The sequence below is a fragment of the Rhynchophorus ferrugineus genome, unplaced genomic scaffold, assembly GCF_030347505.1.
Source record: "Rhynchophorus ferrugineus isolate W39M unplaced genomic scaffold, kcgeb_rfMv2 rfM3, whole genome shotgun sequence".
Classification (NCBI taxonomy): domain Eukaryota; kingdom Metazoa; phylum Arthropoda; class Insecta; order Coleoptera; family Curculionidae; genus Rhynchophorus; species Rhynchophorus ferrugineus.
This window is the reverse complement of record NW_027472582.1, coordinates 10,810,678-10,827,807: the sequence shown is the minus strand read 5'-3', so window position 1 is coordinate 10,827,807 and position 17,130 is coordinate 10,810,678. Positions and strand designations below refer to the sequence as shown.

The 17,130-nt window shown below is 30.3% G+C and overlaps 1 protein-coding gene across 1 annotated transcript in view; it reads left to right on the top strand.

Moving 5' to 3' along the window:
- The first annotated feature begins 7,739 nt into the window (after positions 1-7,739).
- The window catches only part of LOC143193537 (putative sulfoacetate transporter SauU), a 67,113-nt gene continuing 57,722 nt past the window's right edge, over positions 7,740-17,130 (top strand). Inside the window, exon 1 of the mRNA XM_076399801.1 lies at positions 7,740-7,957. The gene's annotated coding sequence lies outside the window, so the exon portion shown is untranslated. The remainder of the gene's footprint in view (positions 7,958-17,130) is intronic.

Here is a 17,130-nt window from a genome sequence, read left to right as displayed (position 1 = left end):
CTCGAGAATATCGCGACGCTACAGGTCTTGATGGTTCTTGCTTCTGGCGCAAAATCTACCCCAGACCATGACAGACTGAGACTTTTTGCTGTGTTCGACCACGGCCGAAGTACTGGGAGTCTTAGCAGACCTGTGCCTGTCATTTTGGGGTTGTTAAGAGGACACGCTTGAGTTGAATCTTTCGAGACTTACTTTCTTGTTCCCATGTGTGAGGAGCTGAACCGTTTGGAGCTTATACGCCTTGATGTTGAGCTCATTTTGGGTCATTCGAAGAACCGACGACTTTCTTATACCAGTCTCAAGGGCGACTTTTCTCATGGAGATACTGGAATTTCACTGCACTAGCTTCTTGATGATCTTGATGTTAGTAGAAGTGTTGGTGCTGCACTTTTGTCACTTCCTGGGCATTTCCACATTATGGCCAAGTAATTTGTAATGATCGATGGCATGAGAAACACTCAACAAGCGCAACATTGAGCAAACTAACAATGTCACATTGACGTTTTCCTTGGCGAAACAGTTCCAAACTGGCACTATGTTTATTTAACACCCTAAAAACACGACAACATGAGTTAACATAGAGTCGAAACTTAACCCAACGGTAGATAAAAACATGAGAATCCGATGGAACAAAATTAGTTTATTACGGTACAATATTTTCGTATTAGTATAAATTAAACCTTCATGCAGCATTTATGGGACACGCTGTATATAAATAATAAAATAAGTAATAATAAAGTAATTAATAACAAAATAAGTAATAATAAAGTAAGTAATATTAAAGTAATTAATAACAAAAGAAGTAATAATAAAGTATGCAATAATAAAGTATCCAGAGATTTATTTGCTTTTCATTACATTATTAATCAGTTGAATTAAAATCTATCTATAGCATCAATCTGAAGGCTACAGTTAGCTGAAAACAGGATAATTACTGGTTATATTTATTTATTTTATTTTTTTGTTAATCTCTTTAAACTTCAACAATCTGCCCGTGGGCAATAAATATTATAATATGATTTCCGTTATACAGTATAACTCTACTGACATGTAGAAGATCGCTTCAGTAAGTGATCTACTGTACAAACTTATAAGTTAAAGCTTATTCTAGATGCTATTCTAACTTATTCTAAACTCTATCCTAAATTATTCTAACTTATTTTAGAGATTATTATTATCACACTCTATGTGTCTGTTAATCAGTTCGTATGGTAGTTTATGTTTGAGCCTACGCTGTCACTGTCATCGCGCACATTTAGCTGTTTGGCGAGTGCATTGGGATGCACTAACACTTCGAATCACCCTCGTTATGTGTTCTAAGGAGATATCGCGTTGAATTAGTTTGTTGGAGAGGTAATACTCACAACACTTAATTCTGGAACCTCTGGAGGATATACATGTTAGGTTTGTTAATAGTACCACAATAACTATTCACTTATACAGCAAAACTTAAGTATATAAGGATAATTTAGATTTACACCCTATCAGCCAATCCATTTGATTTAGTTTAAGCCCAAGCTGCTTGAATTTTGTCACTATTTGTTTTTTCCATGTTAAACAGCACAAGGGGGCTAGTACGAGGGACCAGTATTTCTACAAAGGGTTAATGTAACATGAGTAGATTTTATCTCATTTTCCATGTTTTCAACTACAATTCGACGACTATTAAGAATAAGTTGGAGGTTTCTTGTATCGTCAGCATATGTTGCAATAATAAAATACTACTGTTGATGTTGGTAGGTTAGCTATGTACAATACATATAACAGTGGACCAGGAACACTGCCCTGCGTAGCACCTGGAATATCACTATATATCCCCCTATATCACCCTATATCCTTATGTGCGCTTAAATCCTTAAAACTATGCAACGGATTTTGATGCGGTTTTTTTCAATAGATAGAGTGATTCAAGAGGAAGGTTTATATGTATAATACATGCATAATATACTAAGGCAACATTGCTAATTTTAGGGGTTTCTAACGTGATGTCGTAAATTAACCTATTTTTTTAGGCTTATTTAGCAATTAGCAAAAACGCTGCCTAACCCTACGAGTTAGATCAAATTAATGTACTACAGTATTGTACACCATAAAAAGGTCTACAAAAAAGTCCGCGATGGTATATGTTTATCTTTTAGGAATAACCGACATTAACCATTTTTATCGTTTACTTTTTACGTGAGAAAATGGCTTATTTACGAAGCTATTTTAAGCAATACGGCATTAATCCTTATCGAATTAAGTACCTTAAATACAGTGTGCAATTAATATAGATCAATATGGTTCCTTACAGCATGTAAATTAAACAAATATTTTCGGAGATATTACGAATTTAAAATTTGCGTTTAAAAATGTGTAATGTAATAAAAATTGTATGAATTTAGATATTCCAAAGATAGCAGGAAATCTTCATAGTAAGTATAGGGGAAGAGGAATTGTTTTACTCCAAATTTAATGCGTGCAGGCCAAGGGCAGTAATGAATGAACCAAAAATACTGGATCGATTTTAATCATGTTTTCATTGAGTGACATAGGCATATATATTTTATGCCCGTGCAAAGTCGGAGCGGGCCGCTATGTTTTTATATACAACGTTCATATTTTTTCTGTAGTGTATTTAATTTAGTATCAGCATTGCACCCGTGCGAAGCCGGGGCGGGTCGCTAGTATTAGATAAAGGTCAGTGTATTCGTCACCCTGTTTCACAGTAAAATGACTGTCTCTGAGGTGTGATTTAAGTAGCTGAAAATGCCTAAGCTTTTTCAATTTAACATGCAGTCCAATGTACCATACCTTGTCGAAAGCCTGAGATATATGAGAAATGCAGCGTAACAATATTTTTTATCGTTTAAGTTTATAATAATTTTGTTAATTAATCTATGAATTTGTTCTGTTGTTCCGTGTTTATTACGGAAACCAAATTGATGGCCAGCAACAATATTTATCTCTTCTATGATTATTTTGAGTCTTTCAATGTATAGTTTTCAAAAATTTTATAGATCACCAGTGAGAAGTTTATAGGACGATAAAAGAGGACATTCTGATTTTTTCCCTGGTTTAAGAATCATGATGATTTGACACTTCCCAAGTGCTATTAAAGTAATTTAGTCTTAACATAGCATTATATATAGACGTTATCAATTTCATACACTTTTCTGAGAGCTCTTTTAGGATGCTTCCAATAATTAAGTCGAAACCAGGGACTTTTTAGCATTGATTTCTTTAACTATTGTATTACTGATTATAGCATTCAGTTTAAGCAAATTATACTTAGCTCATTAGATTATTTTGAAAGGAAACATTCAAAATACCATGAAGTTTCTAAATACTTCCCAACCGCTGCAATCCGGAAGCAAGTACTTCGACTGCGTAAGTCTCAAGTTTTTTCTTCACACCTGTCTTCAAAACAACACGCCCTCACTCTAAATATATATGTATTTAGAACCATAATTAATTTAGTAATTTAAATCAATAAATGAACACGATTTAATAAACAGAATCAAATTTTTACGATTATTATTCAGTAAAATTTTAACGAGTCATACAAATATCCGTAACTGTACGGAACTAATTTGATGCAATATCAAGATCTGGTATTATTTCTTGTTCTTAAGACCAGAAATGTAATCTATTATATTAATAACGATGATTTCAATTTTATTGTACGTGAAAATTTATCGATAATTTGGACTGAATAAGTAATATTATAAATTGTATAAAGTACCCACCTGAGGTGTATTTATACATTTTTAAAACATGTAAAAACCAAGAAAGAATTTATTATCAGCAATATTTAAATTGAAATATCAAGTTAATGAAGAAATACTTAAACTAATTAACGTGAATGTACTTGTCGGTAATTACAGACGTCGAAAGCTGGATTGAGTGAATTTTAACGCCATTGAACCCTGCAAACAAAACTGGTTGGTTAGCATAAAGAGGATAGGAGCGGCCAGTTAATTACTGCAAAAACATCGGAGATTATCAGGAATGTCAGATGATTATGTCGCTACTAGGACTGCTCAAGGCGCCATATTATCTAGAGCGCAAATGAGATTGCTCACAGCATCGTAAATAATAGTTTTCAATAAAGATATATATTATTGATCTAAGTGAAATTACTAGCACTTCATAAACTGGCAAAAGAATACCGTATTTTTGCAAAAATACCTGTTGCGATGCAAATTTAATTATTTATATTTGGGGTAGTAGTGTAAATTTCAGTTTACGTTAATTATAGAATATTTTCGGTTGTATAGAATCTAATTAATAGACCTTTAACTGATGTTCCTAATATATCTGGCATGGGAGAAGAGTTGTGGCTGGAGACAAAATAAAACATCGCATTATGTCGAATGTCTGGCGAAACTATGCCAACCAAGAAGGGCACCGAGTAAATAGAACAGACGTGTTCAACAAAAAGGAACGACTCGGCTGGTTGTCGAGAGACGACAGTGAAAAACCTATACATCCATGCCTATACAAGTTTCGATTGGCTAGAACTGCACATGCGCACTTGTTCTAATCTAGCCTGATAGTATTTCCAACAACGTGTCATTTTCTATATATGTCTTGTAATTTAGAACAGTTGTGGTTAGAAGTCACTTTAAGTTTAATTAATGAAATTCAATTTGAAGAAAGCATTGTTCATAATTGAATTGAAATGAAACGAGCATTGATTGAAGAAAAAATTGAAATAAGAATTGTTAAAAATAGCAGCATTCTTAATTTAAATAAAATAGCTCGTCTTTGTGTATTAATTTACTCAAAGAAAAGATAAAATAAACTATATTTAATTTACAACCTTGTTTTCTCTCCTACATCTCAACAATCCCTATATGTAGACATCATTTTAATGTCACACGTCTAGCGAATGATGCTCTAGCGTCATGCAGTTTGTTCTTTTATATTAGTGAAAAATTAAATAACATTTTTGAAAATACAATGTCATACATATATATTTTAGCTGGAAAGATTTAAGTGTCACCGTTGTTAGATAAAAATAGAATGAATCAATTTACATAATTTAATGATTTATATTTCCATGTTTTTGTTGTTATTTAAATTTGTTACTACGTACATTTTTAATATATGTTTTAATATTTTGAGTTGAATAATATGATTTCTTTACTACTGTATTAAAACTATTTAAATTTAAACCAATATTTTGTTTATAAAATATCCGGTAATAATAATTTTAAAGACACGTGCCTATTTTTAATTTAGATATTACATTAGAGAAAAACAAGATAAGGTATATGATTGATTCGTGGTGTGTTCTCACATGTTTATTCAGTTTGGTTGTGTATGATGAAGTATCAATGCAAACTATATCTAAATAACCTATCCTAACTGTTAAATAGGACGGTTTTAATACTCATCAATATCAAACTCAATGTATACAGACGCTAATCGTAGAAAGCTCAAAGATATATTTTCAACATTAATTAATTTTATTGATTGATTTGAATAAATCTACTCCTGAAACCCCAAAATACTTTTAGACACGTATAGTGATTCTGCTTCATCATGCCCTATTTATCAGTTTTGCTTTTAACAATTTGAAATTGTCGACTTTGTTGTCAATGGTAAAGAACGGCCTCAAGGACTAAGCAAGATATTTCGAAGACAATGAATTACAGATTTAAAAAGATCCAAAAGAACAGAAAATATACCATTACCCAAGCAGAATATTCATGATCATAAAGTTTTGCTGTGCATATAGCAGAACATAAGTAGATAATATAAGAACATAAAAACATAATATAGTAGTTATAAGAGAAGATGTTTAGATTATCAATTGTTAAGATCGATGCAGTATGGCTTGGTTGACATATGTTTTCTAAATGCTGAAGATATGCAAAAATTAATCGCTATATCGTTTCAAAATGAAAAACTGATCATAATACATGCAATCACCTAATAGTGAAGACATAAAATATTAAAAAGTAGAAAAATAATCGATTGATTTAAATTATGAACTTTTTGGTAATTATGTTTATGACTTATTTCTCAATGTGTCTCATTGTTTCAGATATATCATGGGACATTGAAGAATTGTTCTCTACATCTTAATTTTAAAAATAGGAGATTCCTTTAACCTGAGTCCAGCCGAAGGACTCAGACCCTTACCAATGAAAAATGCTCCTTCAATAGTCTATAATCCTTCTCAATAGATTATTAGATCTGATATGACAATCTGGTCAATTAATTTGCTAAGGACTGTCTCACTGAGGGAAATGTTATTATAGAATACTGTTTTTAAGAGTCAGGAATCATACAGATAATATACAAAATATATATCGTTATTTTTAAGAAAAACAAAAATATTGATATATCGCTACAAAATAATACTGATATTCTATAGATATTTTAAAATGTTGAAATATTTTTAATAAACTTTTAAAAATAAGTACTAGTAAATACCAAGTAAATGTTTAAGAAATATCTTTAATCTCTTTTTATTATCGAAAATCAGGGGATATTAAATATTCCAATATATTTTTTTAACTACTAATATATCGGTATATCGATATTTTTTGGGGAACCATAATTATAACTACTTTTGCCCCACGCAAAATATTAACATAAGGATCTTTAACAATACCGCAGAAATTGAGAAGATTTTTGAAATAAATGTGTGTCTTAAAATAGCTGATAGCAATAATGACTTCGGAATCTTTAAAAGACTTGAGATTTTCAATGGACTGTGTAAGATCCATAAATAGAACACCCTTTATGAGGTTTTTGTCAATGAATAATTAACAAGCGCTTGTCTCCATCAGATATTAGAAAACTTTTATACATTTTTATAAATAAATACTAAATTCAACCATATAAATCTAGCGATAAATACAGGACAGTGGACAAAATATTTATGTTTCATTAAATGAAATGTTTATGGTGACAATCCATAGATACTATTCGTATATAGTTTCAAACTCAGATTACCAAAGGCTGACTTTTCTAAGGCAAAGATAGTTGATCACATATTGTAAAATCTATGAAAATCTTATAAATATTTGCAAGGCAACCCATGCTACACCCTCCGTATTCGTCAGACATTGGTCCTTTCGAGTACGACTTGCTTCGTCCAGTGAATCATGACCTGGCCAGCAGCGCTTAACTTAACATCGTACTAGAAACTCAAAAAGTTAATCGCCTGAAAAGATTAGAAAAAGAAGAGAATACTTAACATTGTATCTATTTTTCTGAAACTGCGAAACCACAAAACACAATGTTAAAACTTATTTGAACACCCTGAAATGAATGAAATGAAAACTTTCTTAGAAATATTTAAATAGAAAGCAGTCCTACATACTCCGTATTCATCAGAAATTACTCCTTCTGAGTACCAGGCTGAGGCTGAGCAGCTTACGTCATATAAGGAAATCAAAAATTGATTGAAATCTTATATGTGAACAATTTTTGAAGAGCTAAAAATAACAAAAAGCCTCAAAAATTATTTAAATACTTCACCATCAATAGTATATCATAACCGATGCCAGACCAGAAACTTTTTAACTCATATGTTATATGGTGAACACAATTAATTCACCATTTCTAAATAACGTAACATACAGCAACCAATGTTACGAAAAAAATGATAAACAATTATTTATCGCCCTTCACTTATTTGACTTAGACCTCAAGGCCTACTCGAACGATCGCTGTTTTCCGCCATCATAGTGGGAGGAAAGCTCTCCGGCAACAAAAGCCCAAGAAATAATCGCGTCAAAGCTCTTCGTGCGGGCGACGTTAGAAAAAACAGGCGACGATCTACCACGGTAAATGGTTTAACGCGCGAAAAACCGAGCCGAAAAAGCCGCGCGTGATTGATGAGATCGAACCGCAATCGACTTTGGATGACGTTCGATCGGTAGTTTGGAGGTTTTTTTTCTTCGGGCGCTCTATTCCGCTGTATGAGTGATATCTGGTTATTGATAAAGTGTCTCAGGTAATGTAGACGATGCTGTTTTTTTTTTCACGGGAGGTGGGTTAATATAAATATTAGGCGTTTAAAGCCAACGACAAGAGTTTCGCGATGAAGATAACGACATTTCCAGGAGGGCTTGAGGGAGAAAAGACATTTTATGTATAAGAAAAACCAACATGTATGCTTTTTATATATTAGAGTATATTATTATTGAACGGAAATATCGACAATAACAAAAATCGAGAGATATTTATCATTCCCAATTTTAATTTTTAATCTTTTTACCCTATTACATTAACAATCTTGAAAAGTATCGTACCAAAATGCTATAATATTAATATAAAATATATTGTTATTTACAGGCAAACTACCAAAAAATCATAAAACTACATATATTACTTATAAATCTATGTAAACATAAATTGGGTACATTTTTGGCAAGGTCGTGGTTCGGACGACAGAGCCAGAACGCTAAAAATCAATCGAATGAAACAAGTTGAACCAAAAACAGTAATTAAAGGTATAACTGAAACAATCGATAGCAAATAGTAACAAAATCAGTCGGACCGAAAATAGCGACTGAAACAGTCACTGGTAAAAAGTAGTAAAATCAGTCGAACCAAAAATAGCTACTCGAACAGTTGATAGTCAAAAGTAGTCAATTACTAAACGGTCGATAGTCAGTTTCATTCGATAGTTCCCAACACTAATCATAAGTAAGATTAATTTCAGATATGTAAAAACTTCAGAGCATCAAATAGAAATATATACGATCATTCTTTAGTTTCATGTTATAAACATAGATATGGAACAATAAATGGAGTTATGCATGTTTGTATCTTAATACAGAGTAAATATAAATAAAAAAAATATTGAAGTTGATGTTTGATTTTAGCAGGCATCTAAAACAAAACAAACATAATTAGATAATTTATTTTTTATAATTTAGAAATGTATATTAGAGGAATATCTTTACAATCATTAAATGAACTATTGAGTAAATAATCAAAATAATTGATACTACATTCAAATAATAAAATATCACATAGTTATATATTTTACTAGCGACCCGCCCCGGCTTCGCACGGGTGCAATGCTGATACTAAATTAAATACACTACAGAAAAAATATGAACGTTGTATATAAAAACATAGCGGCCCGCTCCGACTTTGCACGGGCATAAAATATATATGCCTATGTCACTCAATGAAAACATGATTAAAATCGATCCAGTATTTTTGGTTCATTCATTACTGCCCTTGGCCTGCACGCATTAAATTTGGAGTAAAACAATTCCTCTTCCCCTATACTTACTATGAAGATTTCCTGCTATCTTTGGAATATCTAAATACATACAATTTTTATTACATTACACATTTTTAAACGCAAATTTTAAATTTGTAATATCTCCGAAAATATTTGTTTAATTTACATGCTATAAGGAACCATATTGATCTATATTAATTGCACACTGTATTTAAGGTACTTAATTCGATAAGGATTAATGCCGTATTGCTTAAAATAGCTTCGTAAATAAGCCATTTTCTCACGTAAAAAGTAAACGATAAAAATGGTTAATGTGGGTTATTCCTAAAAGATAAACATATACCATCGCGGACTTTTTTGTAGACCTTTTTATGGTGTACAATACTGTAGTACATTAATTTGATCTAATTCGTAGGGTTAGGCAGCGTTTTTGCTAATTGCTAAATAAGCCTAAAAAAATAGGTTAATTTACGACATCACGTTAGAAACCTATAAAATTAGCAATGTTGCCTTAGTATATTATGCATGTATTATACATATAAACCTTCCTCTTGAATCACTCTATCTATTGAAAAAAACCGCATCAAAATCCGTTGCGTAGTTTTAAAGATTTAAGCGCACATAGGGATATAGGGACAGAAAAGGCGACTTTGTTTTATACTATTTAAAGATTACATTAGTCGTTAAACACCTTAATATTTATCATTGCTCTAAAATGTTTACAAATATACTGTTAATAATTCATAGTTTCTTCTATTTGTCCTATAAGTTCCATCTAATTCCATTATGTAGTTAGTTTCATTTTAAATTCTGCAAATTCTGTTTTATTAGCATGAATTGAAATGATGACTAAAATAACGGTTTCCTTACCTAAATTTTTAAATAAAATTGCATTGTTCTTTATTTGAAAATATGTGATTAAAATTTTATGAATCTATTTTAAAATTGCTTATATTCTATGCCACATTCGTTTACACTCTGAATGCAGAAATTAACGTATTTAGTGTTTTCAATATTCGGTTAATGCTTTATTAAAAATGCATTTACTAATATTAATAAATAATTATTCCTTATAGCTTGATTTGGGCGTGTTGTATTGGAGTATATTAATATACTTCTTCCAATGCCAAAGTTTTTCGCCAGGATTGTAAATATATAACATTGTTGTGGAATAATAATATTATTAATATTTACTGATATATAAACAATTTGATTGTAGATGAAATCAAAGTGCACTGATTTATTCTCATTAACGTTATTCTCTATGTCTGGGTCCACTTAGTTATATTGTCACTTGCATATGGCGATTTTCTGGTTACTTCTTCGCTATTGACTGACTGGGATATAGGAGTCTAAGTATATAATTAGTATAATTACATACTGCTTTGGTAACAATTTATGGAGAATTGGTAAATGTTTGCTCATAAAACGAAAGTACTTATTAATTATTAAAAAAATTAATTAAACTTAAATTTTACAACATCAAAATTATGGTCAATAATCAATACAATAACAATCACAGTATGTTCCATAGGAAGAAATATAAACGTTAAAACATCAGCCATATTCATTTACGGCATCCTGCTATATATACGATAAATATTTCAAAATCAATACACAAACACAGTATGTTCCATGGGAATAAATATAAACACTAAAACATCAGCCATACTTATGGCATCTTCAGATACATTAGACTATATATATGGCCAATCCTTAAAAATAAATTCTTGACGATTGACGATGACGATTACCGAATGTTCCAAAGGAAAAAATACAACTTACTATATATATGGTAAATCCATCAAAATTAATTCACAATCACTCACGATATGGAAAAAGACATTTTACAAATAAGAAAAGCCAAAGGTTTTTTTTAAATATCTTTAAAAGATATTTAAAGTCTTTCGTCTCATTAATTATAAGTAACAAAAAAGTATAAAGAAAATTGTCTTTCCACCAAAACAAACTGCTAAAAAGAAGTCTTACACGTTTTTTGAGCAAATTTATTAATGTCAAGAGGCTGGAAACTGTACTTTTTCTTTTTTGTTCTTATAATAATGAACATCCTCAGTATTGCTTATTTAAGACTTTATCCTAAAAAATTCAATCCACATCATTTAGCAACCATCGTAATTAGCCAACTTTACCTGACATTTTGTTATATTTGAAAGCATCATATCCAATTTCAAAGACTGTTTATTAATTAGTGTATCCTAAGAGAATTGTTTTAAAGTAAGAAGATAAATGTGGAATAACGAATAACTCGATTACCTTTCATTACAAAAGACTTAGTTTTTTAAAACTTCTTGCTTGAACAGTAAAGTGACTACACAAAAGATTCTTGCAATATTTGTCTGTGGGACAGTAGATCCGAGCATTAGAACAAAATGTGGTGCCATTGACAAAAAAATCTATTTTTGGTAAAAGCAATATAATCATTGAGCCATTCCAGTTAGGTGTGATGAGAATGCTTTAAAGGCATTTCCTAGAGTCAGTATGGAAAAATAAAAAGCTGAAATGTTTGGTGGCTGATCTATGCTTCATATGAAGTAAAGGGAAAGTGAAGCTTGGAAATTTTGCGTAAGTAGTAGAAATCTTTCTATATAACTATAAAGCGCCTAATTATAAAATAAAATATTAGGATAAATATGAGCATATAGCAACACTTCCTCCACACTTACTTATTTAGATAGAACCTAGGAAATTATAGTGACAAGCAGAAAAGTCACTTCCAACAGGATATAAATTTATGAAGGAGAGACATAATTCCGGATTACTGCTGCTCTTAAAAAATATATTGTTTTTTTTTAATCTTAAACAAATGTTTATAGAATATATTTCCCTCAAGCATAATATAACTTCTACGCATTTTTCAATTTCTATGTACATTGATTAAACACAAACCATTAATAGTAATTTTCAATAAAAATTGATTTAAACACAGTTTGTTATTACTTTCTCAAACTTACTGCTTCTTTTAACACAATATTAAAATGAATATAAAAAAACCCGAACAAATATTCCAAAAAACCATTCATAATTCCATGAATTGAATATAACAAGCATCGTAACTTCACATGTTACTGATGGATGAGGAATACAAACAAAAAGTTACTAAATATTAAAAGCAACTTTTATTTAAAATAATTTAAGATTAAATACTATACGTGATACCAGGTCAATTGAAAAATCCCCGGCCTGACACCAAGATGGCGCTACTAGAATTAAATCGATATGTTTTTAGTTAGCCCAAAACCTCAAAAGATGCGTGTATAAATTTGACAACTGTCGGATCATTAGTTTGTGAATTATAGCATTTTGAGCGAGGCAACCTTTGTTATTATGAAAAAAATTAATGAAAAGGAATTTCTCGTGTTGATGAAATATTGCTTTTTGAAGGGAAAAATACAATTGAAGCAAAAACTTGGCTTGATACCGGGGTACTAGATACTGCCCCTGGAAAATAAACCATCAAGGATTGGTAAGCTAAGTTTAGACGTGGTGAAATGAGCACCGAAGACGGTGAACATAGTGGACGCACAAAAGAGGTTGTTAACCGACAAAATAATTTAAAAGAATATTTTGAATTACCGTCAGTTGATATTGAGTGAAATATCAAAGATATCATATCAACTGAACGTGTACATCATATCATTCACGAATATTTGGGTATGAGAGTGTTCTGTGCAAAGTGGGTGAAAAAAAAAACAACGACAAGTTGATGATTCGGAGCATTGTTTGAAGATGATTAAGCGTAATAAACCCGATTTTTGCGCCGGTATGTGACAATGGATGAAACGTGGCTCCATCGTTTCACTCCGAAGTCCAATCGACAGTTATCTAAGTGGACTGAACACGATGAACCCGCTCCAAAGCATGGGAAAACGCAACAATCGGCTGGCAAGTTTATGGCGCCTGTATTTTGGAATGCGCATGGTTTAATTTTCATTGAATACCTTGAAAAAGGAAGGATCATCAACAGCGACTATTACATAGCGTTATTGAACCATTTGAAGGACGAAATCGCCGAAAAACAGCCGCATCTGAAGAAAAAGAAAGTGCTGCTTCATCAAGACAATGCACCGTGTCACAAGTCAGTGAAAACGATGGCAAAAATCCATGAATTGGGCTTCGAATTGCTTCCTCATCCACCGTATTCTCTAGATTTGGCCCCCAGCGACTATTTCCTATTCTCAGATCTCAAAAGAATGCTCGCTGGAAAGAAATTTTCGTCGAAGCAAAGGACAAATCGTACTACAAAAATGGTATTGAAAGGTTGGAGGGTCGCTATAATCATCTATCATCCTTGAAGGGAATTATGTTGAATAAAAAAAACTAATTTTGTAAAAAAAATGTGTTTTACTATGGTACGCCGGGGACTTTTCAATTGACCTTTTATCTGATAATATATCTGATCTTGAATATAATTTTATAATACTTTGTCATAGCCATATTAACCAATCTAATTAATATGACTGAAAAATGTTCAAAAGCTACCAAAACAAGGTCATATGTGGGCTGCAACATCATTTCCCGATCAACTTATAACTAAATTAATAACACAGGTCAGTTCATGTGGATACCGTTAAACTGTGAACCATGTGACTGTGGGTAAAACCAACTATTAAAAACGTTAACGAACCTATGAAGTTTCTAAAGTATGTATATGTTTCTTCGAATAATTATAAGGACTCTATGATTTAATAAGATATGTTGAATTTGATTTTAAATTATATTAACCTAGATTATATAATAAATTATATTATTAAATATATTATATATATATATGATCAATAATTTTTTATTTTATGGAAAAACTATTACAGTCGCCTATACATTTATCATTTCCATTTAATAATATTTTCGTAATTCTTATAAATTAATAATAAATTGCCAAAAACATCAGATATCTCAATCAAAATGATATTTCTGGTACCTTTATCCATATATTCATCACATAACGTAACAAGATTTTGTCATTATCACCAAAAATTTTACATATACTTCTTCAAAGAAATAGTTAAAACTCTTAAAAATAGTTACAAAAATAACAATCAAAACTGCGCTTCACTTTTTCAAGATTTTAGAAAGTACTTTAGAAAGGTTAAAAGGTGTTATTCAATAACACAAAGAAATTAATTTATTAACGAGTTCCCTTGAGATATCAATTATAACAACGTATAAAATATATTTATATCATATACATTTAAAGGACTGTGAAGTAATTATAAAACCTTTCTGTATACATTTCAACATGTTTTCCTAAAAAGTTTCTAAAATATTGTTTTAAGAATTTTAACTATTAGCTTAAGTACATTCTTATGCAAAAAAATTAATAATCGAATAGGGCATATCTGATATTAAAGACAGATATATATTTTGTAGAATTTCTTTCTATATGTATTTTTCCTTTGTTCTATCAATACTCAATTCAAACACGTCAATTGCTACTAGTAACTAAACTTTTGAGCTCCAAAAAAGATATATAATATATAAAGTAGTCACAGAAATCGCCTATGAGTCTGGTGAATTTTCTTGTAGCCATTTTAGAAACAATCAGTAATCTATCTTAAGCCTTTTATCATATTTGTATATTTATTTAATATTATCATACAGTCATTTTAATTTAAATCTTTTATAAATAAATGTTTCAAGGCTAAATATGTCTTCAGTAATTAATTTACGAAAGAATAAAGTAAAATTGAACGTTCGTTAGGAAAATAATATAATCGCTGAAACAAACATTAGTCGTATTCATTTAAGGCATCCTAATACCTTGCATTATATACAGGATAAATCCATCAAAATTAATTCACAATAACAGGATGTTCCATAGGAAAAAATATAAACACTAAAATATCAACCGTGTATTATAGCACCCTCAGATACATTATTACATAACAAATAGGGTAAATCCTTCAAAATTAATTCACAGTTACAAAATGTTCCAGAGGATACAATATGAATACTAAAACATCAGTCGTGTTATTATATGTAATTGTCAGATATGTTACACTATATATGGTAAATCCCTTAAAATTAATTCACAATAACAGGATATGTGTATTATACCACCCTCAGATACATTATTACATTACATATAGGGTAAATCCCTCAAAATTAATTCACAGTTACAAAATGTTCCAGAGGAAACAATACGAACACTAAAACATCAGTTGTGTTATTATATGTAATTGTCAGATATGTTACACTATATATTTCATAATAACAGAATTATAAATTTCATATTAATATTTCATAATAACAGAATGTTCCATAGGAAAAAGTATAAACCCTAAAACATCAGTCGTATTCAACTATGGCATCGGTCATCCGAAAGATTCCCACTAGTCAAATCAATTTAATTAAACTCGAAAATACTAGTCCGGTTCAAAGGACCAATATCAAATTATAAACAATATTCTCGCTGTATCTAATCGAGGGGAAACAATTCCGACAAAACATATTCAATTTCCGTTATCTATTTCCATTTCTCTACCCTATAACATATAGAATTTGATAGCCAAAATTGTCCTTTTTCCTCAATTATTTTTCAACCGTTGCTTTATTTCTCCGTATTCGCACGGTTTAATATTATACTGACGTTATAAAAAAACGTATATTGTTATTAATAAATTGGATATCAATCATTTTTATTGTTCTCACTTTTTTATATTGTAAATATGATCTAATATCAATTTAATTTTTTTTATCTTAGAATATCGCACTCGCGTTTTTTTTTAAATTTGTTCTTAAATGACATTAAATATTTCTCTAGACAATACAATAGTTTTTTACAGCGTTACATGACAAATAATATCGAAATATATTTTTATATTCAGCAATAAAAAACTTATAAAAACAAATATATATCCTGCACGATTTTCAACTGTTACATTTACGTTTCAACATATCTCAAAATTACAATCTAATGTCGCCCGCTAATATGATGTATTTATTAAAGAATATATTTATTTCTTATTGATATATCCTGTCTGCATGATTGATACACGCGCCTCATCAATTGTTGTGTATTTATTAATATCCCAAAACTGATGTTAGATTTTCCCTCTATAATTAATTATTATTGATAAATAATATAAAGCGATATTGCAATATAAAATTGCTTCCAAATAAGTCAGAGAATACGAGATATTTAATGATTGTAACGGTTGTTCTAAATTATTTTTGTAATAACAAGGAAACATCTTTGCTATTTTCATTTTTTATTGCACTTACTGTAGTATATATATATATATATATATATATATATATATATATATATATATATATATATATATATATGTATATATATATATATTTCATTAAGTGATTATTCTTATTTATATCCATTATACTGTATATACATATATTGTAAAACTCTCAGAATTACCGAATGTTCCATAGGAAAATATATGAACACTAAACCTTCAGCCGTATTAATCTATGGTATCGTAAGAAACATTACACAATATATATGGTAAATCCCTCAAAATTAGTTCACAATCACATTATGTTCCATAGAAAAAAATATGGACACTAAAACAGCCATTTCGTCGATGATACCGTCTATGGATATTCTATTTCTCTGTCGACGAGGAAACATCTAGGAAAGGATTCTCGGAATAATTCGTTATCCATGATGAATTCTTCGAATTTCGAATACTATAATTCTTCGAAATTGTTTGAGCTACGGATAGATACTACCGGGGATACTACCGCCACAAGACAAAATATTAAAACATATGAGTCAATCAAATAAACATTAAAATTTAAATTTTACTAAATATAATAACTTGTTAATTTGAAAGCAGGAAATCATTTGTACCAAATCGTGTGTCGAAATCAATTATTCGTTTATCATGATATTTCTTGAATATTTAGGATAAAAATGATTTCATGGCAACCTTCGTATTTACCACATT